Source organism: Helianthus annuus, chromosome 12, assembly GCF_002127325.2.
Source record: "Helianthus annuus cultivar XRQ/B chromosome 12, HanXRQr2.0-SUNRISE, whole genome shotgun sequence".
Classification (NCBI taxonomy): Eukaryota; Viridiplantae; Streptophyta; class Magnoliopsida; order Asterales; family Asteraceae; genus Helianthus; species Helianthus annuus.
Window position 1 is genome coordinate 147780230 of NC_035444.2, and position 19148 is coordinate 147799377.

The window sequence follows — 19148 nt, forward strand, 5'->3', positions numbered from 1 at the left end:
ACATAGACGGTTTACCATATCCTATTCAGGATATTGTCACTGGTAGCAACTCTACTACCGTCCGACAAGCCATCGAGCTCGCTGCTACCCTAACTGACTCTCAAGTCAAAAAGGGTAAACTCCACAGTAAGGGTGACAAGAAACAGAAACAGTCTGACAAGACAAAGGAGCAAAAGGGCAAGAAGGCTGAGTCTTCTAAGAAGTCGAGGAAGCGAAAGGCTTCCAAGAACTTCGCTGTGGTGGCACAGACAAACCAGGCTGCTCCTAATCAGCCTGCACAACCTGCTGCTAAGAGGCAATATGCTGGCAATGCACCTCTGTGCAACAAGTGTAACAGCCACCACCAACCACATGTGCAACGCTGCATCTGCACAAACTGTGGAAAGTCTGGTCATCTTGCCAACACCTGCAGCTTTACTCCTAACCAAAATCAGGCAGCTCAAAACCCTGCACAAAACCCTGCCCAGCATCCTGCACGACCTCACTACCCGCCTGGTTCGTGTTACAATTGTGGGGACCTGACCCACTACACGAACCAATGCCCAAAGTTGGCTAATTCAAATCAGGCGCAGGCTCGTGGTCGAGCTTTTAATTTGAATGCAAATGAGGCGCGTGCAGATAACAAAGTGGTGAACGCTACGTTCTTTGTTAACAACCAACCTGCTTCTGTTCTTTTTTATTCGGGTGCCGATAAGAGTTTTGTGTCATTAGCTTTTGAGCCTTTTCTTTCCATGACTAGAACAAAACTAGGAAAGCCCTTGACAGTAGAGGTAGCTAGTGGTGAACCTGTTGTACTTGATTCTGTCATTCGAAATTGCCAGTTGAACCTTAATAACCATCTTTTTCCTATTGACCTCATGCCGATGCAACTTGGGAGCTTCGATGTTATAGTAGGAATGGATTGGTTAGCCAAGTACCACGCTAAGGTGGTTTGTTTTGAAAAGACTGTCCGTGTACCGCTTTCAACTGGTGAGATCTTAGAAGTTCATGGGGAGAAACCCGTTAGTAGTCTTAAACTCAGGTCTTATTCCCAAGCCCAAAAATACCTACGAAAGAATTATGTGGCCTTCTTGGCACATATCGTAGAGGAGAAAGGCAAAGGTAAGACTATTCAAGATATCCCTATTGTTTGGGATTATCCTGAGGTATTTCCTGAAGAATTACCTAGTTTACCCCCAGCACGTCAGGTTGAGTTCCGTATTGATCTTGTGCCTGGCGCAAATCCTGTTGCTAAATCACCTTATCGTCTTGCACCGTCTGAGATGCCAGAGTTATCAAAACAGCTCCAGGAACTTTCTGACAAAGGATTTATTCATCCAAGCTTTTCACCTTGGGGCGCTCCCGTCCTATTTGTGAAAAAGAAAGATGGATCTTTCCGTGTGTGCATTGATTATCGTGAGCTCAACAAACTCATCATCAAGAATCGATATCCCCTACCTCGCATTAATGATCTCTTTGATCAGTTACAAGGTGCTACTTGCTTTTCAAAGATTGATCTACGTTCTGGGTATCATCAGCTTCGTGTACTCGAAGAAGATATTCCCAAGACTGCATTTCACACAAGATATGGTCATTATGAGTTTACTGTTATGCCCTTCGGTTTAACAAATGCTCCTGCTGTTTTCATGGAATTGATGAATAGGGTTTGTATGCCTTATTTGGACAAGTTCATCATTGTTTTCATTGATGACATTTTAATCTATTCTAAGACACGAGCCGATCATGAACAACATCTCCGTCTTACAATGGAACTCCTAAAGAAAGAACAACTTTTCGCCAAATTCTCCAAGTGCGAATTTTGGCTTAAGGAAGTTCAATTTTTGGGACACATCGTTAACGAACAAGGTATACATGTAGATCCCGCCAAAATCAGTGCAATTAAGGATTGGGATACACCTACTACTCCTACCAAGGTTCTTTCATTTCTTGGTCTCGCGGGTTATTACCGCCGTTTATTGAAAATTTCTCCAAGATTGCGGTTCCTCTCACAGCTTTAACTCAAAAGAATAAACCTTTTGAGTGGGGACCCAAACAAGAAGAAGCTTTTCAGACCTTGAAACAGAAACTTTGTGCTGCACCTATCTTATCTTTACCTGAGGGCAACGACGATTTTGTCGTATACTGTGATGCATCCAACTTAGGCCTTGACTATGTTCTCATGCAAAGAAACAAAGGCATAGCCTATGCATCAAGACAGCTAAAGGTACACGAGAAGAACTACATGACTCATGATCTTGAGTTAGGTGTAGTAGTTTTTGCTATCAAAATCTAGAGACACTACCTGTATGGTACAAAATGTGTAGTGTTCACTGACCACAAAAGTCTCCAGCATATTTTCAATCAGAAAGAACTAAACATGAGGCAACGACGTTGGGTTGAACTTCTAAATGACTACGATTGCGAAATTTGCTACCATCCTTGTAAGGCGAATATCGTGGCTGACGCATTAAGTCGTAAGGAACGCGTCAAGCTTCATTGCGTTCAGGTTCAATCTGATATTCAAACCCGCATTTCTCTGGCTCAACATACTTGTGTTACACAAGGCTTGATGGGTAATGAATTACCATATCATATTAAGCCTGATTTGAACTGAAAGACAATGGACTATATTATTTCATGGACCGTTTGTGGGTCCCAAGTCAAGACAATCTTCGCACCTTGTTAATGGATGAAACTCATAAGTCTCGTTATTCAATTCATCCTGGTGCAGATAAAATGTATAAGGATCTTCGAACCCAGTATTGGTAGCCGGGTATGAAGAAAGACATTGCCTTATATGTATCCAAATGCCTTACTTGTCTCAAGGTTAAGGTAGAACACTAACATCCCTCTGGATTATTGGAGCAACCAGAGATACCAGTTTGGAAATGGGAAAACATTGCTACGGATCTCATTACCAAACTGCCACGTACTAAAAGAGGTCATGACGCCATTTGGGTAGTCGTTGATAGTCTTATAAAGTCAGCACATTTCTTGCCGATCCGTGAGGATCTATCCGCTGACAAACTTGCTAAAATCTATGTGGATGAGATTATATCCCGACTTGGCGTTCCTTTGAACATCATATCTGACAGAGATGCTCGATTCTCGTCTCACTTTTGGAGAACCATGCAATCTGCCATGGAAACCCAACTTAATTTGAGCATAGAGTATCATCCTCAAACGGATGATCAATCTAAAAGAACAATCCAGACACTGGAGGATATGCTTAGAGCTTGTGTGATCGATTTTGGTGGTAATTGGGATTCGCATCCACCGTTGATCAAATTCTCCTACAGCAATAGTTATCACTCCAGCATCAACATGGCACGTTTTGATTTTGTTCGATTATTTATGTTTGACATTTTTGCACGTTTTGATTTTGTTCGATTTTAAACTCTAAATCGCTTTCTAGAAAGTTATACGCAAACTGATGCGTAAATGTAATCAGTTTAACGCGATAAACACTCTGAAATAGCAAAATAAGCTTAACATACCTTAAATAACCTTTATAACTTAGAAATAAGTTTTAAAGGGTTTGGTATGGCAAAAACAAGTTTATTCGACTACAGGGACTATTTGCGTTAAACTGCAAAAGTCTGTCGTTTCGTATGGTAACATACATTCCAAAACATGATCATAAGCTAAACATACCCTAAATAACCTTAACATAGCTTAGAAATAAGCTTTGATGGGTTCGGTATGCGAAAATGCACTTATTTGAATCACAGGGACAAAAAGCGTCAATAACTGCGTAAGTTTGCATTTACGCGCATTTCTTACGTTCTGACCACATCCGGATATCCAAAAATTTTTGTAGTCACTAAAATATTTTATTTTAGTGATAGCAATGCAAAAATACCATTCGTCGCTTAATTTGGATCATTTTCGTGTCCGTTCGAGTTTCGTCGTAATTAGCCGAATAACGCGACCGTACGACCAAACAAACCGACATCCGTGATATTTCCAAGCATATTTCAAGTCCCCTATACCTTGACATCCTTGTAGAGCCATGAAAATGGCTTAACGGAGGTTAAATACGTCAAATATGCACTTAAGTGTGTGCAGGGACTGGACTTGTAATTTTTGAAACTGATATGAAGCGCTCGCGCCGCGCGTCGGCCAGGAGGGCCATCTGTCGCGCCACACGACAGCCTCCGGTCGACAGAAACTTCATATCTGATGTCAGCTTGTTTCTTGGTGTTTTCCTTGATGTTTTTCATTGTTTTGGCACCAAGTTAACACTTCTCCAAGTATTGTAAGCTGGCCATAACACTTGTAGGGTCAAGATTTAATGCTTGGGCATCAAATAAACACATGTCTTGATCCTACAATCATCCAATAAGTATAAATACCCCTTCCATTCACCTCATTCATTGCTCATCCATTCTTTCTTCATCTCTTGGACTCTAAGTGGAGGCTACCCTCTTTGGAAGCCACCTACCTGAGTTCTAGTGCATCTTTTCCAGCCATAGAACATCTTATAAGTGTTCTTTCATGGCTAGTTATTATTTTCAGCTAATAAAAGTTGAAAGTCAAACAGTTTGACTTTCGGTTTTGACCATCAATTGGTCAAATCAAAGTTCAATTGAACTTTGCAACGTAATCGTAATCATGATGGTTATAATCCCCAGTGATTATACCTACTGATTATCACGTTGACTAGTCGTGGTGACGAGTCAAAGTTTCGGTCAAAATGCACATTTATGCGCATTTTGCGACGGAACTATTTTCGGGTATCAAAACACTGTGTTTTGATACCAAATCAGTTTTCAAACTTAGTTAAACATGTTTTAACATGTTTAACTCGTCACTACTAGTTTAGTGCTTGTTTAGGGTCGTAAGTCAAGCGGTCTAAACAACCGCTTAGACTTTCGAACCTGTTTGGTCGATCATTAGGATCTGACCAAACATATTTTGTGACCATAGATATATAGGGAATAACCTACTAAGGTTATACCTTATGGTCACTAAGTTTGGTTAGTTATTCGTTAAGTCGTTTATATGCCCATTAAAAATGACCAAAATGCCCTTTTTGAGCATAAATCCATATTTAACCTATGGGATCAACTTTTGGACATCTAAACTGATTTAGTAACATTTTCAAACATAATTAGGCATGTAAAACTTAACAAATGACATAAATAACCATCCGACCTTAGATTTACGCAGACGACACGTTAAAGTAGCTTAAACTACCTTAATGGGTCGAAACGGGTCAAAAGCACTTAGGATAACTTTCTAATCAGAATGTTAGGTCTATTAAATCATGACATATGAGTTCCAATACTTATTTGATTTATAGAACTTCATTCTATCCTATCTCCCGATTTAGGATCCGATTATTAACATAGTTACCTATACTAGGTACCGTTTGATTCCGTGATCCTTCAAGCTTTACTTGGCCTTTATTTCAAAACTATTAAGCAATCCTAAGTGAGTACATGGACCCCCTCTTTTTAAATGTTTTCAAGGTGATTATGTGAGTACATAGTCCCCTCTTTTACTGCTTTCAAATATTTTGGGGTGATACACATGTGCCTATTTGTTACTTTCGTGCTTTTCATGCTTTTATGACATGTACTTGCTATGTTTAGCTAGTACACATATAGTACATGATTTCAATTATGTTTTGCTATGTATGTTGACTGAGCATGCTAGCACATTGATTTCATAAGACACTTTTGTTGCATATATTTACTCAGCATATGGACACCTTGATTTACAATACATTTTTGTTGCATATGTTTATTCAGCATATGGGCACATTGATTTCACGAACGTTTCTACTTTGTATGTTTACTTAGCATACTTAGTACATGGTTTTCACATGACATGCTTACATTGGTTATGACATTTGGTATGTTTAACGGGACAATAATACATTCATTAACATTGATCACGCCGCTCGGTAGTATGTAATGGTACCATAGGACTTGACAAATCCCATTCTCGACTTCCTAGGTTTGTTTGGAAGTAGGGAATGACAGATTCCGAAAACATATTTGATAAACTTTTAACTTGGTAAGGGTTTATCCGACAATCGCAAGGCTTGAATGTATTCGATAAACATTACTGCATAAGTGTTTGTAATCATAAAACATTGGTTTCTGCAAAACATAACTTTTGATTTAAACTTAGGCTTATTCAAAGACATTGTTTTGTAAATTTTACATATGGGATTGAGTAAATACTTTTTATTCACCATACAGGAGATTTGGTCACACATTGACATTATACATATGGTTTGAGTATATACTTTTTACTTGCCATATATAGCATCTGGTTATACAAGACATGGTTTACAGTTGACATTGGACATTGTTTACACATAATCATTTTGACATTTGTTTAAACAAGATATTTTTGGGTGATTATTGATAAGTGATTTAAATAACAAGGCGTGTGTAATATGATAAAAGCATGGTGGATACGCCGCTGGTACTTCCTATATATAAATGCTTTTATGATATTACATATCGTAGCGTTATCTAAACCATTTCGACAAACACAAAGACAATGACACATTTTTATACAAATGACATGTCACACCCCCAAAATCCACCCGCGGAGTACCTCCGCTTGGGAGCGTGACGTGACCAGGATCAAGCCATCAATCATATCAAACATAGCATTTAATAATTATAAAAGTCATTAAAGTAGTTCATCACGACATGATCGATGTTTCAAAACCAAGTATTGTTCAAGTAGCGGAAGCATTGTTATAAACCCAAATTAAAATACTGGAATGTCATAAATATCTAATCAAAGTAATACGATCCTTGTCCACAACGACCGGCTCCTCTTTGTGCAAGCCCCAATGTACCTAACGATCTGCAAGGCATGTAACAGAATGATCAACAAACTAGTTGAGCGAGTTCACAGTAAGTAAGTGCGTAACAGTAAGTAACGGGTGGCACTACTGGGCCGATAGTAAGTTATATAGGTGGGGGCTTCCCATGTTATGTGACCACTAGACTATTCGTATCAACTACTCGTATCATCCCTGTTCTTCTTCCGAGAACAGTAGCGCGTATGGGGTGTACGTAGGTCTTACGTACGTATCCTTCATAACCGAGGATAGGAGACGCGGGGGTGTACGTGGGTTTCACGTACGTATCCTTTGTACCGAGGATAGAAGTAATGCGTACACGTAGGTTTTACGTGCGTGCCTGACATCCGAGGCAGTAATTGGCATATGACCACGTAGGTGTTATCCTAACCTACGGAACCGTCCTGACATCCGAGGACCATGGTAGGTGATAGTCTAGGAAAGTATATGTACATTCTTAGTCAACTGTAACCTTTATCCCATTCCCACGACCCGGGAATCCCATGCCTTAGTAGGAGTGTGAACTCACCTGGGTTTGCTCGGCAGACAGTGTAATGCTCAAGTATACAAGTAAGGAATCAACCACGTCCTATCATGGTTACTATGCAAGTTAGGTTCGTATGTAGCATGTTTGTATCACGTATGGTATCAAGTATGATCATGGCAATTCACATAAACGTATCAGCAGTTCATATCAAGTAACGAGTCCAAGTAGTCGGCCCAATTAACATGAGCAGTCCAATTAGCAACTATGTAAACAAGTCCAATAACATAACAGTCATAAGGTTGGGCCCGTGACAGTGTTGGCCCAAACAGTGCACGTGTAAATGATGGTCTCGAGTCGCAACCTGCGATCTCGAGTCGCAACCGGTGGTTACGAGTCACAGCCGGAGATTACGAGTCGCAACAGGAGGTTGCGAGTCGCAACTGGTGATTACGACTCATCATGGTCTGGTTACGAGTCGCAACGGGGCTCGCAACCATGGTCTCGGCTTGTGCTGTTGTGGTCTCGAGTGGGGTTCCGACTCGCAATGAGTGGTTCCGAGTCGCAACCGTGTGTGTAACTGGTTTCCATAATTCCTGTAACAATCTTTCCGTGATTCTAGCAAACAACTTAGGCAGTTTCGGAAATCAGATCAAACAATGATTATTCAACATTCAATCATATTCATAATATCTTCAAATCATCACCATCTAGCATGATCATAACAGCATCAAATCAAAGATCGGATTATCACACAAATCTAAACCGGTTCATAAACATATCATCGAACTAGCATGCAACCTATCCGATTATCATTCATACAGAACCTGATTATATCTATCAACAAGAAATCAATCCGAAGACCAATAATAAACAACATAATCTAACCGGCCCTAGTTCACAATCATGCGGATTCTAATCGGTTTCATCTAAACATGAAATCATAACATCACTTATCATAAAATCATAAACAAAACACTAACCGATTACGAGTAAGGAAAGGTGATCCGAACAAGAGAATGATCGGATGTTCTTGTGCCTTCGGTTTCCAAGCAACGAGAGAGAGAGAGTAGAGAGCAATAGGGTTTGTGTGTGTTGTGTAAATTGTAACAATGAAAGAAATCAAACCCTTACCAAGGGATTTGTGTTTGCGAGTGGGGAGTGGGCCGAGCCCAACTCGGTTACCCAATGGAGTCCGATTCAAGGTGTGGCCCCAAACGGGCTTGTGTGACCGGTTATAAGGTGTAATCCGGTTTTAGTGTGTGATTTGGGTTCGTGTACACACAACATACACACATAAGGCACGTAAATATCATAACATTCAATAGCATCAAAGTTTGTAAAATCATAACACGTTCACGTATGTTACACAATGATAGGTCTAAGGTTCGAGTTGTCACATTATCCCCAACTAATTGGAAATTTCGTCCCGAAATTTGGTATGCACTCACTGAGGAAGCTAGGTAAGTTATAGCATTTACTGGTTTTCCTGGGGTGTCACATCCTCCCCCCGTTGATCTGGAATTTCGTCCCGAAATTCCGAAGTAGTAGCTTCAGCCTCAGTAGTGGTAGCATTGGTTGTGAACAATTGGGGGTACTTTTCTGTCATTCTGTCTTCGCGTTCCCAGGTGTACTCTGGGCCACGTTTGGAGTTCCAACGAACTCGAACAAGAGGGATTCTCTTGCTTTTGAGGACCTTCACATCCCGGTCCGTGATTTCTACTGGTTCCTCGACGAACTGCAACCGCTCGTCGATAGTGAGTTCCTTATAAGGAATGATGAGGTTTTCATCTGATAAGCACTTCTTTAAGTTTGATACATGAAAGACATTGTGAACTGCTCCGAGTTCAGCTGGTAGGTTCAACTTGTAGGCTACCTTGCCAATCTTTTCTAAGATTTCGAATGGTCCGACGTACCGCGGATTCAGTTTGCCCCGTTTGCCAAAACGTACCACACCCTTCCAGGGTGAAACTTTCAATAAAACCCGGTCTCCGACCTCAAATTCCAAAGGCTTTCTACGCTTGTCCGCGTAGGCTTTCTGACGGTCGCGTGCTGCCGCCATGCGTTGCCGTATCTGTGCTATCTTTTCTGTGGCGTCCACAACAATCTCTGGACCCGTAATTTGACTATCCCCCACCTCTGCCCAACAGAGAGGTGACCGGCATTTACGTCCGTACAATGCCTCAAATGGAGCGGCTTGAATGCTAGTATGGTAACTGTTATTATACGAGAACTCCACCAAAGGGAGATGCTTTTCCCAACCGTTGCCGAAATCGATAACGCATGCCCGAAGCATGTCTTCTAGAGTTTGGATTGTTCGCTCAGACTGCCCATCCGTCTGAGGATGATATGCTGTGCTCATGTCTAAACGTGAGCCGAAAGATTTATGCATTGCTTGCCATAGCTCTGACGTGAATCGTGCATCGCGATCCGAAATGATGGATGTGGGCACCCCGTGCCTCGAAACAACTTCTTTAAGATAGACGTCTGCGAGAGTGGAGAACTTGTCCGTTTCCTTAATCGGCAGGAAGTGTGCGGACTTGGTGAGTCGATCAACTATGACCCATATTGTATCGTTCCCACGCTGAGATCTAGGTAAGCCTGTAACAAAATCCATGGAAATTTCTTCCCATTTCCACTGTGGTATCTTAGGCTGCTGAAGTAGACCAGCTGGCTTCTGATATTCAACCTTGACTCTTGCACAAGTCAAACATTTTCCAACGTACGTAGCAATGTGGGCCTTCATGCTAGGCCACCAATAAGTAGTGCTGATATCGTGGTACATTTTATCTGACCCTGGGTGTACTGAGTAGCGAGACTTGTGAGCTTCATTCATCACAAGTTCGCGTAGACCGCCATAAAGAGGGACCCAAATCCGGCCCGTTACATAGTAAGCGCCGTCTTCCTTTTGTTCCATTTGTTGTCGTGAGCCGCGTAAGGCTTCAGCCTTGACGTTTTCGGGCTTCAATGCTTCTACCTGAGCATTTCGTATCTGTGCAGGAAGGCTAGACTGAATCGTAAGCTGTAGCGCTCGCACGCGCCGTGGTAGAGTGTCTTTCCGACTGAGGGCGTCAGCCACAACATTGGCTTTGCCTGGATGATACTTGATGGCGCATTCGTAGTCGTTAAGTAACTCGACCCATCGTCGTTGACGCATGTTCAAATCCTTCTGCTTAAGGATATGCTCGAGACTCCTGTGATCGGTGTAAATCGTGCATCTGGTACCGTACAGGTAGTGTCGCCATATCTTAAGCGCGAAAACAACAGCTCCTAGCTCTAGATCGTGCGTCGTGTAGTTGCGTTCATGAACCTTTAGTTGACGAGAAGCGTAGGCTATCACTTTATCACGTTGCATCAATACACAACCCAGACCCTGTATTGATGCGTCACAGTATACCACGAAGTCATCTGTGCCCTCTGGCAATGAAAGAATAGGTGCGCTGCAGAGCCTATCCTTTAGATACTGAAAAGCAGTTTCTTGCGTGTTGCCCCAACGGTAGGTGACACCCTTCTGTGTCAGTAGCGTAAGTGGTTGCGCGATCTTTGAAAAGTCTTTAATAAACCGTCTGTAGTATCCCGCCAAACCCAAGAATTGGCGTATTTCCGTTGGCGTACGCGGTGCTGGCCAGTTCCTGATCGAATCCACCTTGGATGGATCGACATGAATCCCATCCTTGTTTACCACATGGCCTAAGAAGTGGACTTCACGAAGCCAGAAGTCGCATTTAGAAAGCTTAGCGTACAACTGTTCCTTTCGAAGGAGTTCCAATATCAGACGAAGATGATGCTCGTGTTCCTCCTGACTCTTGGAGTAAATCAGGATGTCGTCGATGAATACAATGACGAACTTGTCGAGATAGGGTTTGCACACCCTGTTCATAAGATCCATGAAAACTGCAGGCGCGTTCGTAAGTCCGAACGGCATAACCAAGAACTCATAGTGACCATAGCGAGTTCTGAATGCTGTCTTAGAGACGTCCTCCTCGCGGACTCTCAGTTGATGGTAACCTGACCGTAGGTCGATCTTGGAATAGTAACACGACCCTTGCAACTGGTCGAATAAGTCGTCTATGCGTGGAAGAGGATAACGGTTCTTCACCGTCACCTTGTTCAGTTCCCTGTAGTCTATACACATCCTGAACGTACCGTCTTTCTTCTTCACGAAAAGTACTGGAGCTCCCCAAGGCGAAGAGCTTGGACGAATGAAACCCTTTTCCAAGAGTTCTTGCAGTTGCTTTGACAATTCCTCCAATTCCGATGGAGCTAGACGATATGGTGCGCGAGCTATGGGTGCTGCTCCTGGAGCGAGCTCGATCTGGAATTCAACCTGACGATGAGGCGGTAAACCAGGTAAATCTTCAGGAAACACCTGAGGAAAGTCACGTACAATTGGAATATCCTCCAATTTCTTTTCCTTTACTGATGCGTCTGAAACAAGAGCCAAAATGGCTGTGTGACCTTTACGTAAGCACTTCTGAGCCTTCAAGAATGAGATGATGCCTACCACTGCACCACTCTTGTCGCCTTGAACTTCAAGAGGTTCCTGACCCAACCGAGGTATGCGAATAACCTTCTCGCTGCATAGGATTTCTGCCTGGTGTTGGGAAAGCCAATCCATCCCAATCACGACGTCGAAACTTCCCAAAACTATGGGAATGAGATCAATAGAAAAGGCTTGACCAGCTAGAATAAGGTTACAACCCTGAACTACGTGCGTGGCTTCTAGACTTTTACCGTTAGCTAACTCTACTACATGTTTGGTGGGTAAAAGTGTTGGTGCACGTTTTAGCAGTTGACACATTTTCACAGACATATAGCTTGTATCCGCACCCGAATCAAACAAAACAGTAACGTAAATATTGTCGAGGAGAAACTTACCCATAACAACGTTGGGATCGTTCACTGCGTCGCCACGACCTAGTACGAATGCACGGCCCCTTGCCTCATTGCCGTTGTTGTTTCCTCCATTGTTGTTGTTGCCATTGCCCTGATTGTTGTTGTTGTTGTTCTGGTTCCTGTTGAGCTGTGGGCAGTGTCTCTTGATGTGGCCTTCAGCACCACAATTGTAGCATCCCTTGTTGCCCTGTTGTTGGTTAGGCTGAGCGTGAGGCTGCTGCTGATTTTGGTTCGCAGGACGAAGGCTTCTACAGTCTTTGGCCTCGTGACCCATCTTGAGGCATCTTTGACAACGACCCTTGTTACACTGACCGTTGTGGTGCTTGTTGCAGTTGTTGCACTTTGGAAGATTTCCACGATATCCACCCTGCCTGTGACTACCTGACGACTGCTGGTTAGGGCTTTGATAGTTGTCAGTCTTTCGCTGCTGATTCTGGGACTGAACCGAAACTGATGCTTTGCTTGAATCCCCCTCCCATTTCCTCTTATTGTCACTGAGAGTAACGGGAGTAGCTAAAGGTGTGACTGTAGCAGTAGCGCTGACACGCTTAGGCAGTTTATTCTGATCCACTGCCTGGTCGGTGATGCGATGAGCGAGGCGTTGAATTTCCTGGATGTTTTCGAGGTTAGCCGACGTCACGTGGCTCTGAATTTCTGGCGCCAATCCCTTGAGGTACAACTCAATGCGCTTGTATGGAGGGTCTACCATAGTTGGACACAGCACGGCCAGCTCGTTTGACCGCTTGGTATACGCTTCAATCTCTGACCCAACCATTTTCAGATTATACAGCTCGTCTTCTAGCTTGTGAATGTCTTCACGCGTGCAATACTCACGCTTGATGAGTTCCTTAAAATCGTTCCATGGGGTGGCGTTAGCAGCTGCCAACCCAAGAATCTGCACCTGCGCGTTCCACCAGGTTAGCGCGATTCCTTCCAAGGTGCCAGTAGCAAACTTGACCTTGCGAGCCTCAGGGCACTCGCACATTTCGAATACTGATTCTAGCTTCTCGAACCAGTGGAGGAGTCCAACCGCTCCTTCTGTGCCGCTGAAAGAGTTTGGACGACAGTCCATGAAGTTCTTGAAAGTGCAGACAGGCTGCTGCGCGTGTTGACCTGCTTGAGCTGCTGCAACTGCCGCAGCAACTTGGGCTTGAACAAGAGCCTCTAACTGGGCTTGTGTCATGTTAATTCTTCCAGCCATTGATCTTCATGTCAAAGGCGAAATAGGTGAGAAAAGTTCGCGAATAGTGCGATGACAGAAAAGCGTAAGCACGTAAGGGTTCTTAAGCAATAGCAAATAGTGAGCATTGTAGTCTAAGCATACCACGAGCAAAGTTCTAAACAGTTCTAGCAGACAGGCAATAAATATAAACCTTATTACCTAGGATGTCGAGTCTTGCACGTGGAGCGAGGTGTCGTTGTGGATCGTTGAGAACACTGTACTGGTTATAGTCCGGTTTTAATAAAAACTTTTTCCCGTATTAAAACCAAGTTCTCTATAACCAATGGCTCTGATACCAATCTGTCACACCCCCAAAATCCACCCGCGGAGTACCTCCGCTTGGGAGCGTGACGTGACCAGGATCAAGCCATCAATCATATCAAACATAGCATTTAATAATTATAAAAGTCATTAAAGTAGTTCATCACGACATGATCGATGTTTCAAAACCAAGTATTGTTCAAGTAGCGGAAGCATTGTTATAAACCCAAATTAAAATACTGGAATGTCATAAATATCTAATCAAAGTAATACGATCCTTGTCCACAACGACCGGCTCCTCTTTGTGCAAGCCCCAATGTACCTAACGATCTGCAAGGCATGTAACAGAATGATCAACAAACTAGTTGAGCGAGTTCACAGTAAGTAAGTGCGTAACAGTAAGTAACGGGTGGCACTACTGGGCCGATAGTAAGTTATATAGGTGGGGGCTTCCCATGTTATGTGACCACTAGACTATTCGTATCAACTACTCGTATCATCCCTGTTCTTCTTCCGAGAACAGTAGCGCGTATGGGGTGTACGTAGGTCTTACGTACGTATCCTTCATAACCGAGGATAGGAGACGCGGGGGTGTACGTGGGTTTCACGTACGTATCCTTTGTACCGAGGATAGAAGTAATGCGTACACGTAGGTTTTACGTGCGTGCCTGACATCCGAGGCAGTAATTGGCATATGACCACGTAGGTGTTATCCTAACCTACGGAACCGTCCTGACATCCGAGGACCATGGTAGGTGATAGTCTAGGAAAGTATATGTACATTCTTAGTCAACTGTAACCTTTATCCCATTCCCACGACCCGGGAATCCCATGCCTTAGTAGGAGTGTGAACTCACCTGGGTTTGCTCGGCAGACAGTGTAATGCTCAAGTATACAAGTAAGGAATCAACCACGTCCTATCATGGTTACTATGCAAGTTAGGTTCGTATGTAGCATGTTTGTATCACGTATGGTATCAAGTATGATCATGGCAATTCACATAAACGTATCAGCAGTTCATATCAAGTAACGAGTCCAAGTAGTCGGCCCAATTAACATGAGCAGTCCAATTAGCAACTATGTAAACAAGTCCAATAACATAACAGTCATAAGGTTGGGCCCGTGACAGTGTTGGCCCAAACAGTGCACGTGTAAATGATGGTCTCGAGTCGCAACCTGCGATCTCGAGTCGCAACCGGTGGTTACGAGTCACAGCCGGAGATTACGAGTCGCAACAGGAGGTTGCGAGTCGCAACTGGTGATTACGACTCATCATGGTCTGGTTACGAGTTGCAACGGGGCTCGCAACCATGGTCTCGGCTTGTGCTGTTGTGGTCTCGAGTGGGGTTCCGACTCGCAATGAGTGGTTCCGAGTCGCAACCGTGTGTGTAACTGGTTTCCATAATTCCTGTAACAATCTTTCCGTGATTCTAGCAAACAACTTAGGCAGTTTCGGAAATCAGATCAAACAATGATTATTCAACATTCAATCATATTCATAATATCTTCAAATCATCACCATCTAGCATGATCATAACAGCATCAAATCAAAGATCGGATTATCACACAAATCTAAACCGGTTCATAAACATATCATCGAACTAGCATGCAACCTATCCGATTATCATTCATACAGAACCTGATTATATCTATCAACAAGAAATCAATCCGAAGACCAATAATAAACAACATAATCTAACCGGCCCTAGTTCACAATCATGCGGATTCTAATCGGTTTCATCTAAACATGAAATCATAACATCACTTATCATAAAATCATAAACAAAACACTAACCGATTACGAGTAAGGAAAGGTGATCCGAACAAGAGAATGATCGGATGTTCTTGTGCCTTCGGTTTCCAAGCAACGAGAGAGAGAGAGTAGAGAGCAATAGGGTTTGTGTGTGTTGTGTAAATTGTAACAATGAAAGAAATCAAACCCTTACCAAGGGATTTGTGTTTGCGAGTGGGGAGTGGGCCGAGCCCAACTCGGTTACCCAATGGAGTCCGATTCAAGGTGTGGCCCCAAACGGGCTTGTGTGACCGGTTATAAGGTGTAATCCGGTTTTAGTGTGTGATTTGGGTTCGTGTACACACAACATACACACATAAGGCACGTAAATATCATAACATTCAATAGCATCAAAGTTTGTAAAATCATAACACGTTCACGTATGTTACACAATGATAGGTCTAAGGTTCGAGTTGTCACATTATCCCCAACTAATTGGAAATTTCGTCCCGAAATTTGGTATGCACTCACTGAGGAAGCTAGGTAAGTTATAGCATTTACTGGTTTTCCTGGGGTGTCACATGACATATTTTCCATAAGACATTGTTTAACAAATGATATGTTTTATACAAATTCATTTTCACTTGGTTATTCATTTAACCATGCATTATTCTTTTATATCATTTGATTTTCGTATTGAATTTCACATGGTTTTATAAAAGAAAAACATTTTACAAGGTTCATGACTACTTTTTGTTAAACACTTCTTTTAACTACACGTCATGAGTCGTTCATTAACAAAACCTATTGATATTCACTAATTTACACATATTTTAGTCCCCTATTTTATCCCCATTTTATGCGTTTTCGGCCGTAAAACCGTCATTCGGATACTTAATCAGGTATATTTTTGTTTACAGGCCTAAAACAACATACCAAACAAGAAAATGATGAAAACGATGATTTTTCGTGTGAAACGGCTGAACTGCGAAGATTTTGTGAAGAAATCTGATCTGGGCAAGTTGCACCCCCGTGCGGATGCGACAACAAGGCTCAGCTCGGCGTTGCACACCTAGTGCGATCAGGAGTGCAACGAAATCTCAGGAACGCACCCCCGTGCGAATGGTGGCACCCCCGTGCGGATGCGATGACCAGCACCAGCCCGGATAGGCACCCCCGTGCGGATGCGATGACCAGCACCAACCCCGGAGACGCACGCCCGTGCAACGATTGGCACCCCCGTGCGATCGTAAAATGATATAAAAAAACTTGCAGAAACATTCTGTTCGTAACTCTGGAATTTTGGAGAGCAATTCAGGCGATTTTCAGGCTCAGGAGGCGTTAGCTTTCACCCGGATTCAAGCCACATTGTCTCGTTTAGCTCGATTACTATCCGGATTCTCATTCTTATGCTTGTTTATGGTTTGGTTTCTTAAATCTTTCCATGTTTTTGTTAAGTTTCAAGCATTTAGATTGATTATTATGTATTATTGTAGCCTTTGGGCAAAAACACAACAATCCCTTGCTTGATTATAGCCATTAGTATGTTAATCTTTGTTTGTAATGACATTTGGAAGTATTTTCTATGTTAATCTTTGATGATTAGTTTGCAACCTTGTTATTGATATTGATTTCTTGATTATAAGTAATTGTGTTGGATGATTGGTACTTGGTTAGTTGAGATAGTTGAAAAGTGAAGCTTAATTAATCATGTATTAGTAAACTTTAAACTTGGTTAACTAGTTTAGCTTGGTTAAAATGTGGGCACCATGATACTAGAAATGGTTAGTGGTTTAATAAAATGTAATTATTGTTAATCAAGAAAGCTTGCCGTCACGTAAGGACCTTAACGGGTTATGGTGTCGTTATAAATTCTTGCCATGATTTGTTAGCTTAGTTAGTAGTTTAGGCCAAAATTGCTATCTTGGTGAATTTATGTGCAAGAGTTGTAAAATGAACTCGGTTGTGATTTAATCTAGTTTATGCTTGTCTCGGTGGTTGCATTGTGTTTATCGGTGTCACTTTCCTTGATTAAGTGAGGTTAGAAAACTCCTAACGGATGACTAACTTATTTTTAAGAGATTTTCATAGACATTTATCAATTGCGCGTTCAAGAACAATTTTAGGTGGTTAAAGTGTGTTTATCGTTTTAGCTTTCCGAATGATTATCATGTTCGGATTCCCGAAAGGGATACTAATTGTCTTAAAAATGGAAAATTGACCGAATGCTTCTAGTGCCAAAACCGACTTAGTTGACATGCTTTGGTTGTGTATTAAGCAAGGCTATTTATCTATTTTAGTATTTGAAATCTACTATGTTTATAAGTATTTGTTTATGCTTACCTTAGTTTAATTAAAATCAAACAACTTATGTTTTTACCGGTAATTTAGTGACAAACGTCTAGTATTATTTCTCCGCCCATTTCCGTGGATCGATACTTGGTTCTTACCGATACTTTACTACATATATGACGGGGTACACTTGCCTCTTTCGTGTGTGTTTTGATGTAAAAGTAATAATCACTTTTATAAATTTAAAACCAAATCGTGTGTAATTTCATTGTAAAAATATGTGTAGTCGCACACACGTCACCTATGTATCTCACAGGCATTTTTATGCTGACGTACCTATTTTCACGTGTGTTTTAGGAGCTAATGTTTGATGATGATTGTGCTACACTTAGGCGGACTCGGGCCTTAGTGACATAAAACTATGAAAGACAGTTTAATTTATGTTATATTTCAGTTTAATTCCAAGACAATGTAAACAATTTAATAAATAAAACTAAACTTTAAATACCATGGTTGTGAAACAATAATTCTGTCGTTCCACTCCCCGACATTTCCGCTGCGGTTTGTTGTTTTACGCGGTCGGGGTGTGACAATTAAGACTCATGAAGGGTGGTGAATTGCCAGATCTTGATTTTAGCGATTTTTGAACATGTGTTGAATGCATTAAAGAGGAAAAGACAAATAAAAATAAAAAGGGTGCCACAAGGAGTTCTGGATTATTAGAACTCATACATACCGATATTTGTGGACCTTTTCCAACTGGCATTACTGGCCATACGACTTTTATTACTTTCATAGATGATTATTCTCGGTACATGTACCTGTATTTGATTAAAGAAAAATCTGAATAACTTGAAATGTTTAAAACTTTTAAGGCTGAAGTCGAAAACCAACTTAGCCGTAAGATAAAGGTAGTGAGATCAGATAGAGGAGGTGAGTATTATGGTCGACATAAAGACATTGGTCAATGTCACAGCCCCCGATCCCAAATCCCCGGGAACGGGCGGCTGCGAGCCAGTTTCGGTGGTATCACGTTATTTATTCAATTTGGCAGCGGAAATTTTCATCAGGGCCGTAGTTAGGAAATATTTTATCAGAGTAAACCACCACATTTTATAATATTAAACATATGGGTAAAACCCAAGTTTTCAGTACACATAATTTCTTAGGGATACACCCTATTTTATTTAAGAAAAACATCTATTTCTTTTTAGGTAACTTTATTGTCATTTTTCCAAGCCTTCAGTGCTGTCAAGCTGGCTTCTATTTGGCTTTCACATTTTGTTACCTGAAACGCGGTTTAAAAACATTTTGTCAGTGGGAAATACTGGTGAGTGAATCCCATTTTAATCAAGTTGAAATACCAATCATTTTACAGTATTGAGGGCACATCCGCAGTTACATTTGTTTCCAAGAAATAACAATTAACATCAGTGGTACTGTCATACTC